The sequence below is a fragment of the Cupressus sempervirens genome, chromosome 6 (assembly GCF_028749045.1).
Source record: "Cupressus sempervirens isolate cs-2001-9-10 chromosome 6, ASM2874904v1, whole genome shotgun sequence".
Taxonomy (NCBI): domain Eukaryota; kingdom Viridiplantae; phylum Streptophyta; class Pinopsida; order Cupressales; family Cupressaceae; genus Cupressus; species Cupressus sempervirens.
This window is the reverse complement of record NC_143123.1, coordinates 380914346-380925341: the sequence shown is the minus strand read 5'-3', so window position 1 is coordinate 380925341 and position 10996 is coordinate 380914346.

Sequence of the window (10996 nt, the reverse complement as noted above, 5' to 3'; positions counted from 1 at the left end):
CGTCATCATTTTCAAAAGGGACATAGAGGTAAAAAATAATTTGTGTATGAATATATTTCACAAGTAGCATTTGGTAAATATGGATGTTGTGCTGAGGACCATTGATTCCTACCTAAAGGCTCCATGGGCCAAGAATAATGATACAATAGAGATTAGAGGGAAGTTGATTCCAAAATTCTCAATTTTGAGTAGTGATGATTAGGAAGACTTCTAGGACAAGATGGAAATGAGAAAATTTAGGGGCTTAAATTTCCTTTCAGCCTTATTTCATGTTAAACACCCGGATGACCATAACTAATTCACCAAATATTTGAAAGAAGAAGGCATGGAGGGATTTGAGGGCATCCCAAACTATGCCAATGTCTTGTGACTAGATTTGGAAGATGAAGTGGATGACTTGGAAGAGTACAAGATTCTAGGAAAGATGAAGATAAGGAAGCATAGTGGGGAGTCGTTAGCAAGCTAGAGCTCTAGGGAGAAGGACTGCGAAGGTAAAGGGCTAGTGTAGGCTAGTTGTGAGGAGAAAATATTCATAATCAATATGAAGAAGGAAAGGAATTAGAGATGGATAAATTAGAAATTGAGGTATAGATACTATAGGATTTGGAAGAAGAAGAGGAGATAATAAAAGGAGAAGTCACTTCAACTAGCAATGATAATGCTCATAAATTCATCAATAATTTAGGTATTTCAATCAATCAAGATGCTTTAAAAGTACCAAAAAGTGGTAAAAAAAGGATGAAACATGGAAGGAAAACTTTAAAAGAATTTAGTTATGCTATAGGACAAGAAAAAAATTAGAAAAAGATTAGTGAAATTATAAATGTAGGGAAGGGGAAGTTCCTTCCCATAGAGAAATGAAGATAACCACATAGAATGCTAGGGGACTTAATGTCCCTAGAAAAAAATCCTTAATCAAGCACAAATTAACCTTATTTCATTCATGATTTATATTAATCCAAGAGATTAAATTAAACAAAGAATAAAGTAGTATATTAGAAAAGAAGCTAGGACATTAGAAAATGGAATTAATAGAACCTAATGGAGCATCAGGAGGTATAGGTTTCATTTGGAATCCTCAAAAAATTTCTCTCCAAAATAGTATTGCAAGAAATAACTTGATGGGGGACAAAGTCAATAGCTTTAGGCATAATCTTTAGTTAAAGATCATCAATGTATATGGAGCAATCCAATCTATAGATAAGATAGAATTGTGGAATGAAATTAGCACATTTATGGAAGCAAACACATGGGATAATTTCCTCATAAGAAGAGACTTTAATTTTATATTAAATTTGGAAGAAAAATATGGTGGCCCTACGAGAGTAACTCAAGCAATAACTAACTTTAGAGCATGGTTTAACAATAATAGCTTCATGAATATCCAAATGAGCAATAGAATATATACATAGAATAACAAAAGGCTTGGCTTTTGTAGCATAATAGAAAGACTATATAGATTTATATTTAAAGGAGACCAAAACATGATAGATCTAGCATTCTAGGCATCCATCCTACCTAATCTTGGATCAGACCATTTTTCATGTCATAATAAAATTTAAAGAATTAGTAAAATCAAAAAGAAATCCATTCAAGTGCAAAAAGATGTGGTTCCTAGATAACAACTTCATGGACAATATCAAAAAATGGTGGTAAGCGTGTTCTTTCCAAGGATCCAAAATGTATTGCTTTGTGTCTAAGTTAAAGATTCTTAAACAAAATATTTTAAAATGGAATAAGAGACACATCAATAATATTTTTAAAGAGAAACTAGATAATGAAAAGAAATATAAAGAAACTAAATGAAGAAATAATTAAGAATGGTATGGATAATGAAAAATGTGTTAAAGAGAAAGAGCTAATAGGAAAACAACAAAAATATATTAGCAAAGAAGGATTTTTTTTGGAAATAAAAATCAAGGGAGACATGGCTAGTAGAAGGAGATCGAAACATGAATTTTTTTCACAATAACACAATAACCAATAAAAATATCAACATAATTACTAAAATCAGAAATAATGGAGGACTTGTATAGAAGAAGATCCCACTAAAAAAGAAGAGATATTAGTGGATTATTATAATTACATTTGAAATAATTTTTATAGTTCTAATAGGATAGTACAAAGAGAAATGTTAAATGTAATTCATAGACTTTTCACAAATGAAGAAGATAAAGTACTTAATAAACCATTCTCCTTAGAATTTTTTTTTAAAATCCCTATTCAGTCTTAATTTGGACAAATCTCAAGGACCAGATGGTTTCCAAACCTTCTTTTTAAAAAAAGGTTGGGACATCATAGGGGAAGAACTTTGGAAGGCAATAGAAGCAACAAAGAATGTAGGATCATTATTGGCTGAAATTAACCACACATTTTTTACCCTCATTCCCAAAAAATTGAACCATGATGAGCTAGGGGAATTTAGACCTATTGCATTATGTAATAAAATATATAAAATTTTGTTGAACGAATTAGTTTCAAGACTAAAAGGTGTGCTTCCAAAACTCATACCTAAAGTTCACAGATTGGCTTTGTTCCTAGGAGATCCATTGTAGATGGAATTATTATTATCCAAGAAACTATCCACTCAATACTGAGTAATAAAAAATATGGTATGCTCATTAAATTAGATATACAAAAACCATATGATATGTTAGATTGGAAATTATTTTGGTAAACCTTAGAAGCATTTGGATTTTTCACCAATGGATAAACCTCATTTTTAATTGTATAGCAACTCCTCATATATCACTTCTTATTAATGGAATGCTAGAAGGATTCTTTAGCATATCAAGAGGAATCATACAAGGAGATCCTATATCACCTTTCCTATTTATAATCATGGTTGAAACTTTTTAGAGAATAATTTAAAAAATCTTAGGAAGAAGAGATAATTAAAGTAATAACAGTAACTAAAAAAATTCAAAACATCACTCATCAATAATTTGCAAATGATACAATGCTTCTAGGGGAAAGTCCAATTGAAGAAGCCCATAATTTCAAAAATATTAAACAAAAGATATATGAAAGCATCAAGACAAAAGGTGAGTGTTGAAAAATTAGAAATATTCTTCCTTAATATGCTTTAGAATTAAAAAAATGAAATATGTAACATCATGGGATTTAAGAAGGGGTCCTTTCCTTGTAAGTATCTAGGAATTGATTTAGAGAATTGAAATAGACACTCAAAGACTTTGGATTCTATATTGGAAAGAACTAATAAGAATATAGAAAACTGGAAAAGGAAATTCTTAACTAAGGTGGGTAGAACTACAAAAATCAAAGCTATTCTTTCATTCATTCCTACCTACCAAATACCATGTTTCTTCACTTGCCAAAAGGAGTCAATAAAACATTAGAGATTAAATTAAGAAATTTCTTTCGGAAAGGGATAGATTAAAAGAAGAAATAAGCTATTATCAAATGGAAATATATATATTTAAACCTAAAGAATTAGAAGGATTAGGAATTAAAACATTTAACTAGAAAAATGAAGCATTAGGAGCCAAACTAGTTTGGCAACTATATTAGGAGAAAGATAGAAAATGGGCTAAAATCCCTTTCCAAAAATATTTGAATGTTGCAAATCTGACATCTTTATTTAGAACTAAAAATCCACCAAAAGGGTCTAATTCTTGGAGTTTTATGATTCAATGTCATTCAACCACAATTAATTAGGTTACATGGGATATAGGGAAAGGTGGGAAAGCATTATTCTAGGAAGATTCTTGGGATGGCCTGCCTCCTATAGATAGTTTCAATGTCTCAATAAATATTAAAAATACATTGATCCAAATATGGGATAAACAAGTTAAGGACTAAAAACAACTAAAAATGGAAAATGGGGAGGAATTATGGACATAGAATTCATTAAATGGTAAAAATCTCTCATCTAAAGAAAAAGAGGTTCTTAAGAATTTTGTAATGTCCCACCTAGAAATCATTGGAACAAGGATAAACAAAAGCCAAGAAGTTCTTTTTAAAACAAGTATGGATGTACACAAAAATCAATATACAAGGATCATAAAGATTGCAATGGAAGACTTAACCAACAATCTTGACCACCAATGAATCTCCAAATGCTACTACCAACTGACACGCTCAAACTAAAAGACTATAACCAAGGATGAAAATAGGACATAAAATCTTTGATCTGTTGAAGTCTAAAAATTCAAGCAATCCCAAAGGGTACTCGAAAAAAATTTGTGTTCTCCAAAAAACACTGGAGATTCCCCTATTTTCTGCGCAAGAAAACACAAAAGATAGTCTCATGTGAGGAAGTGCACTAGGACACTTGAAGAACTACCATCTCACACAAATAAATGCTTGGCCTAGCTACCAAAACCACTCCACTGATGTTGAGGCTCATGTGAGAGAGTATAACATTGTACGAGGAAACACAACAACAAGAAAGGAAAGCACACCAAGGAATATCAGATCCAAAAATCAAGGCTTGGACACTCAAACATCATAATAGCAAGATGAAATAAGTAGTACAATGGAACAAGAAACAACCATCTAAAACATAGTAGCAAAAGGATACGTACTAAAAGCAACATCAATGTACAAAAATAACTACACTATTGTGTGGTTCCTCCCAACCATAATAACATCATGTGCCCTTGAGGGTCCTAGCCATCCCTCATATATAACATCCCAAACTGCCAACCAGATTATCGGAGCTATCTTATGAGTGTCACTACTAAAACATAATAACATCATAAGAATAAGGAAATCTAACATGTTAATCTGATAAGAAAAAGATACTCCAAGTAAGTAAATCAAATCCCCTAATCATATAGTAAACATCAAATATAGGAATGCATCAAATAAACTAACATCATCTAAACATGATATCCAAGCATTCCAATGAAAGCATAAATCACAAGGAAGCATATTCTACAATCTTGAATATACCAAGTGAAACATCAAGCACTAGTTGCACTAGAATAAAAGATCATCTCTGTGCACTAGTCCTCAGCAATGGTATAGGTAGCTACCCCTCCCAACCATGTGGAATCCATAGGTCCACCCCTACCATGCTGATGGACATAATGATCCAACCACAAACACACATAAAGAAAATATCCATGGCAAACACTCATGCCAAACAATAAAGATGATTGAAACCAAGATCATGAGACAATGCAAGTACAATAGGTCCTAATTAGAAACTCAATGGGTAACTATGTAGGGACTTGCCTAGAGGGGAAATAGCTTGGCATCACATAACCCAAGCTAGTAATGTGTAGACTCTACTTCCCAATGGAAAACTCATGCAATGCATCCTTGGACTAACACCAGGTGCTCACATATCAATTTATTATCTTAAATTATCTATCTAGTTAATTTATTTAGTTATCACTTAATTAGAACTTCTTCACACCAACCCTCTAGGAAAAAGTCACCAAGGCTACAAGATAGAAGCCCCCTCCATGCAACCCTACCCTACCCATACTCATCCAATGATGAGTGCCCATAGGCATGTATATTTCCAACCCAACACCAAAGAACATAACTCAACTAAAATATAGATGGGAGAGTAAGCCTTGCATGTCACTTGAAAAATGCACATGTACATGCTCATGTGTGGTGAACCACCATCAAGAAGATCATAAAACAAGGGCTGGATGAGAACACAAGAAAAATCACACTCAACCAAACACAAGCTCAAGAGGATGGATGAAACATGCATCCTAATGAAACATAAAAGAGAAATAGTGGTTTGACTAACATACTATAAATAATCCAAGTCCATAACCAACACCATGCCAAGAAAACCTGAGAGAACTAGGTGGCACACAAAATGAGGTTAAAAACCTCAAAACTCAAAAACTTTGAAATTAAAACCCATTTTTTTATTGGGAAAAAAGCCATGAAAATATAATAAAATTTCATTTAGGACATTGTACGCAAAAATGACTAGCATAACAATGGGAAACTACAAACCCTCATCCTAAAAATTAAGAAAATATTCATACCAACCAATTGGGTAGAACTAGCAATCAAAAATAGAGGGGAACACTACTTCTCAACCTCCCAATGTGTAGCTACTAGAAATAGAAACATAAATGGAGCTGAAACATGAAAATGGGGCAACCCTACCTAACAGCCAAAAGGGCTAAAATGAGAATCAACCATATAAAATAAATATCCTGTGGAAGCTACCGAAAGTCATAGCAAACCAAGGTCTCCCCATGCTGGATCCAACGAGATCTATCTCGCAAAGATCCCACACCCATAGTTTTGACAACAAATAGAGATGTAATCCTCCAAAAGAGGATTTTGGAAAAATCTCTCAAATTTGTAATTTCCAAAAGTAAGAAGTGAGGAATTAATTTCCTCTTTGGATACTTAATCACTTTTTCAGTGAATAATTGATTAGGCTAAATAACTAGGTGATATAGTTAAACCTCGAATCAAACCAAACCAAAACAAGCTATTCCATGTGATTGGATTTCATCTATGGAAAAGCTACCATAAATTAAAATCAATTAAAATAAAACCCAAAAAACCAAAATCAGAAAAATTCCTTAATAACTTTCATGATAGTGCAAACCTCTAAATGCACAAACACGTTCATAGGTCTAATCACATAATGAAAATGAGTTCATATTTCATCAAATCACCAGAAGGTTTAATTTAAACACTTAAATAAGATATGTTGACCATACAGGGATGACATTGGTAAAATATGAATATCTAAATCACTAACTCTATGTGCCATTGCTATGGATATAAATCATGCACACTAAAACACATGATCAAGTGCAATTGCATATAATAACCAAATAGAAAGAAAATGAAAATCTCCTCTCAAACCCTAACTTCCAAAAGAAATGATCCAAATTGATTAATTACAGGAAAGTGTTCAATGTAGAAATGGATCAAGTGATGGAAAATATGGAGAAAGGAGGCTATATGATCTTTCTATTGTGGGGGGAGTATGTGCTTAAGTCTTAAAATAGATAAAAGATAAATAATAAACTTGAAACTAGAAAATGCTGATTTTTTATGTTTGTATGTAGTTTCTAGAAAATCTCAAACTTGTTCCAAACTAGAAATGTCAAGATGAAGGAAACCTAGAAATATTTTTTCTTTTTGAAGGGAGGTCGACCTTGACCCTATTGGTGGGGCACAATCTTACCATGGGGCACAATTGTACCCTAAAAAGTTGACTTTGACCTACACTACTTCGATGAAATTTCTATTCACGAATCTCACAAGTTCAACGAAAAGGGTATCTAAATCTGATCTCCAATTCATTGTTCCACACATATATCTACAAGAAAAATGTTTTTTTTTTTGGATAAGGAGTTTTCCTTAGTCAAACCCAGGTTTGGAATCAACCTTAATAATAGAATTGAAATAGAGAATGATAGCAAGTAGTAGAATTGAATTTAACAATGAAGCTATGATACTTAATAGATATGCAATTGTATTTAAAATGTAAACAAGTATGTTGACATGAAAGCTTGAACATTACATTAACAAATGTAAATAAAAACCCCCACTATTTTATGCTTAGAGTCCACCTTGATAGAAGAATGAATAGATCTCGACGATGAAAAAAGGATCTTGAAGGAAGATCACACCACCATGATGGCTAGATCTAGGGTTTTGAATGATGATTCTTGAATGCTTCAACCAAATCCCTTCAAAGGCTTGAATTCTTCAATCCTTGATCTTTAATGGAAAACTTGAATACTAGAGTGATAGAATGATTACTTGATCTTGAAAATTAGGAATTTTCTCATAGAGAATGGATGCACTCATGAAATTATAGATAGCTTGTGTGTCAAAATGGGGAAAGAAGGATTCCTTATATAGAGATCTAGGGAAATAATTCCTTGAGAAGGCCAATATATGAGCATTAAATACCATTTAACTTTAACCCCTAGGAACAAACCTAGATTAAATTTAATTTAAGAGTCTTCCATTTCGAAACCTGAAATAGTCGACCCGAAAGAGGGATAAGAAACTTTCTGAAGCTTGAGATCCCAAAACTCTTAGAAATTGAAAATGGGACCTAGGATCAAGGTGAGGTCAACCCTTCCCTAGGTCAAGATCAAATTTATCCATAACCTTGGTCAAGGTCAAGGTCATCCTTGACCTAGAGGCCAAAGTCCTCAGTTTCATAGAGTAGTTTATTAGAAATAGGTTAGAAATAGAGAGAGAGAGAGAGAGAGAGAGAGAGAGAGAGAGAGAGAGAGAGAGAGAGAGAGAGAGAGAGAGAGAGAAGTAGAACAGGGGGAAAATAGTCAAATCCATGCAAATACCCATTCAAGGTGCTTGACATGACTACAAACCACTTACTCAAAGGGCTAAATTCTCTTAACATGGAAGTGCTCCCATTTTAAGTTGACACATTAAGCCCCAACTTTAGCAAGAATATTGACTCAATGCAAACTCTTGCTAAAGGAGAAGAAAGAAAAGATCCAAGTGAATTCCTTAATGAGTTATAGTAACACTTAACTAAGCACATAAGCCCCCAGGTTAAGGATTCTAACTCAACATAAATGCATGAGAGTGTAAAAAAAAAAAAACAACAACAACATAAAAGGGGTTAGTACAAATAAACCCAAATCAACTAGCACAAGAAATCTTGGTAAGAAATATTTCTAACACTAATATCATATTTTGAAAACTATCATAAAAACATAAGTGATTACATAAGAAAGACAAGAGCAACACTATAAATAACATAGCTTCATGATCTAGTCCCACTAGCATGAAAGTGAAAAAGAAAGGAAAGAAAAAGTGATTAGCTTGCCCAGTAAGATGTCCACCTTATGATGAATCACCAAAAGAGAGGGAGAGCTAAACAAGTAGCCAAACTTGATAGTTCACCCAAAAACTATGCTTGTGATTGTAAATGCATCTTCTGAAATCTTCTAGAATATTCATAGATCCAATTTCTTGTGTCACTATGAATATGAAATGTGTGTCTTCTTAGGATTTAGCAACTTATGTGCATTACCTTTGAAAGTTTTAGCATATTAAAAATTTGAAAAAAGTGTATCTCTTCAAGATTTAGCAACTTATGTGCATTACCTTCCAAGATTTAGCATGCACACACACACACACACACACACACACACACACACACACACACACACACACACACACACACACACACACATAGAGGCACGCACACGCGCACGTACATGCACATGCACACGCATACACACACGCACACACACACATACACGCACACGCGTGCGCGTGCGCGCGCGCACACACACACACACACACACACACACACACACACACATAATTAGAAAATGTGTCTCTTCAGGAATTAGAAACTTATGTGTGTTACCTTTAGAGATTTACATATAAAATAAAAACTATAGTACAAAGGAGACCCTATATATGCCCCCCTCCTTATCATGGTTGTCTACTAGACATGATAAGGAAGAGAAAGGGGATACCTTCTTCACAATGTAAGGAGATATCCTATTAACAACAATATACAATATGGTCTTAGTGAAGGGTATTGACCCCTACATCCGAGAACATAGATAATCATGAAAAGGATATGTCACTTATGTGAAAAGGATCCTCAAAGAAAGAGATCTTATCAACAAGACCTCCACCATAAAGGAGTGCTATTAGATAAAATATCATATTTCCAAGATAAACCAAGCAGGAACAAAGATTCAATCATCAAGCCCCCTCCAAGGAAGAGGGAAAGGAATCTTTGGAATGAGGAAAAAAACTCTAACACCAAAGCAAGGGTAAGAGTTTATAAATAATTATAATTTACAACATAAAGAAGAGGTGATGACCTAGGAAAACAACCTCTCATATAAAAAGATTATCCATAGTCAAAACATCTGTCAATATGAAGAAATGATATTACAATATAAATAAGTACCACTAAGCTAAGGAAATTAGTTCCCTAGAAAAAGGGAAATAAGCAAGAACCTTGATCTCTAAGGATGAAGACAAGGGCCATCCTTCATTAAAAATATGTCATAGAAAATATTTTTTTGAATAGATTCTATGGATGATTGCAAATATAATACAAAACCATAGAGACATAAAATAAAAAGAATACCAATTAAGCTCAAAGCACAAAATATGATAAATGCCTAGTGTATCCTAAGAGACTAGATGAAAATAAAACTCTTTCCCCCTAGTCCAAAGTCAAGAGGAGAAGAGATCTATATTATATATTTAGGAGGAGAATCCCCTATATCAAAATTATGAAGGAATTATAAAATTGCACGAGAGAGATATTATTCCTAAAGCAGCTAGTTCACGAACATATAATTGAACATGTCTACAATAAAAAAGTAAGTGTGTATTAAGATAATGGAAAGGATATTTCAACATAGATAAAGCTTCTTTCGGTATAGATTAAAATATTTCTTTTTGGAATTCATTAATTCAACATATTCTTGTTTAGCCACCCCTTGACAAATATCAAAGTTATCCAAGGTAGGTATAGGGAGAAGTTTATGAAGAGGAGGACAATGATTGACATCACCTTCCTTAACTTGAGATTTCAAATAACCAACACCATGAAAATCTCGTTTAGAGGGTATATGAACTGGATACCTAATACCATGCTCATTAACTCCAAGCTCTAAACCTTTATAACCTTGTTTAGTGATCACTGTATATCCTGTAGTGTACATATCATGTAAATCTTCTACATGAGGTGATTATTTATCATGCTAATGAGTAAAGGTTGTGTAAGATGGAATAATAGGTTTAGAAGAAGTATCTTTACCATTTCCCTTAATATCATCATGACTCAAAGGAGAAGGTAAATCAAAGAAGTCTTGCACATCTATACCCTAAACTATAGCTTGAATACCATCATAAGAAGAATGAGGATTAACAAATGGAGAATTAGTTATTGGATTATAAGTAATAGGATTCAAATTAGGAAGATTGGGAGATAGTGTATCATCTACCAAATCCTTCACATAATCGAAAAGAATAACAAGTCTACCACATAAATCTTTAATGAAAGTTTTAAATA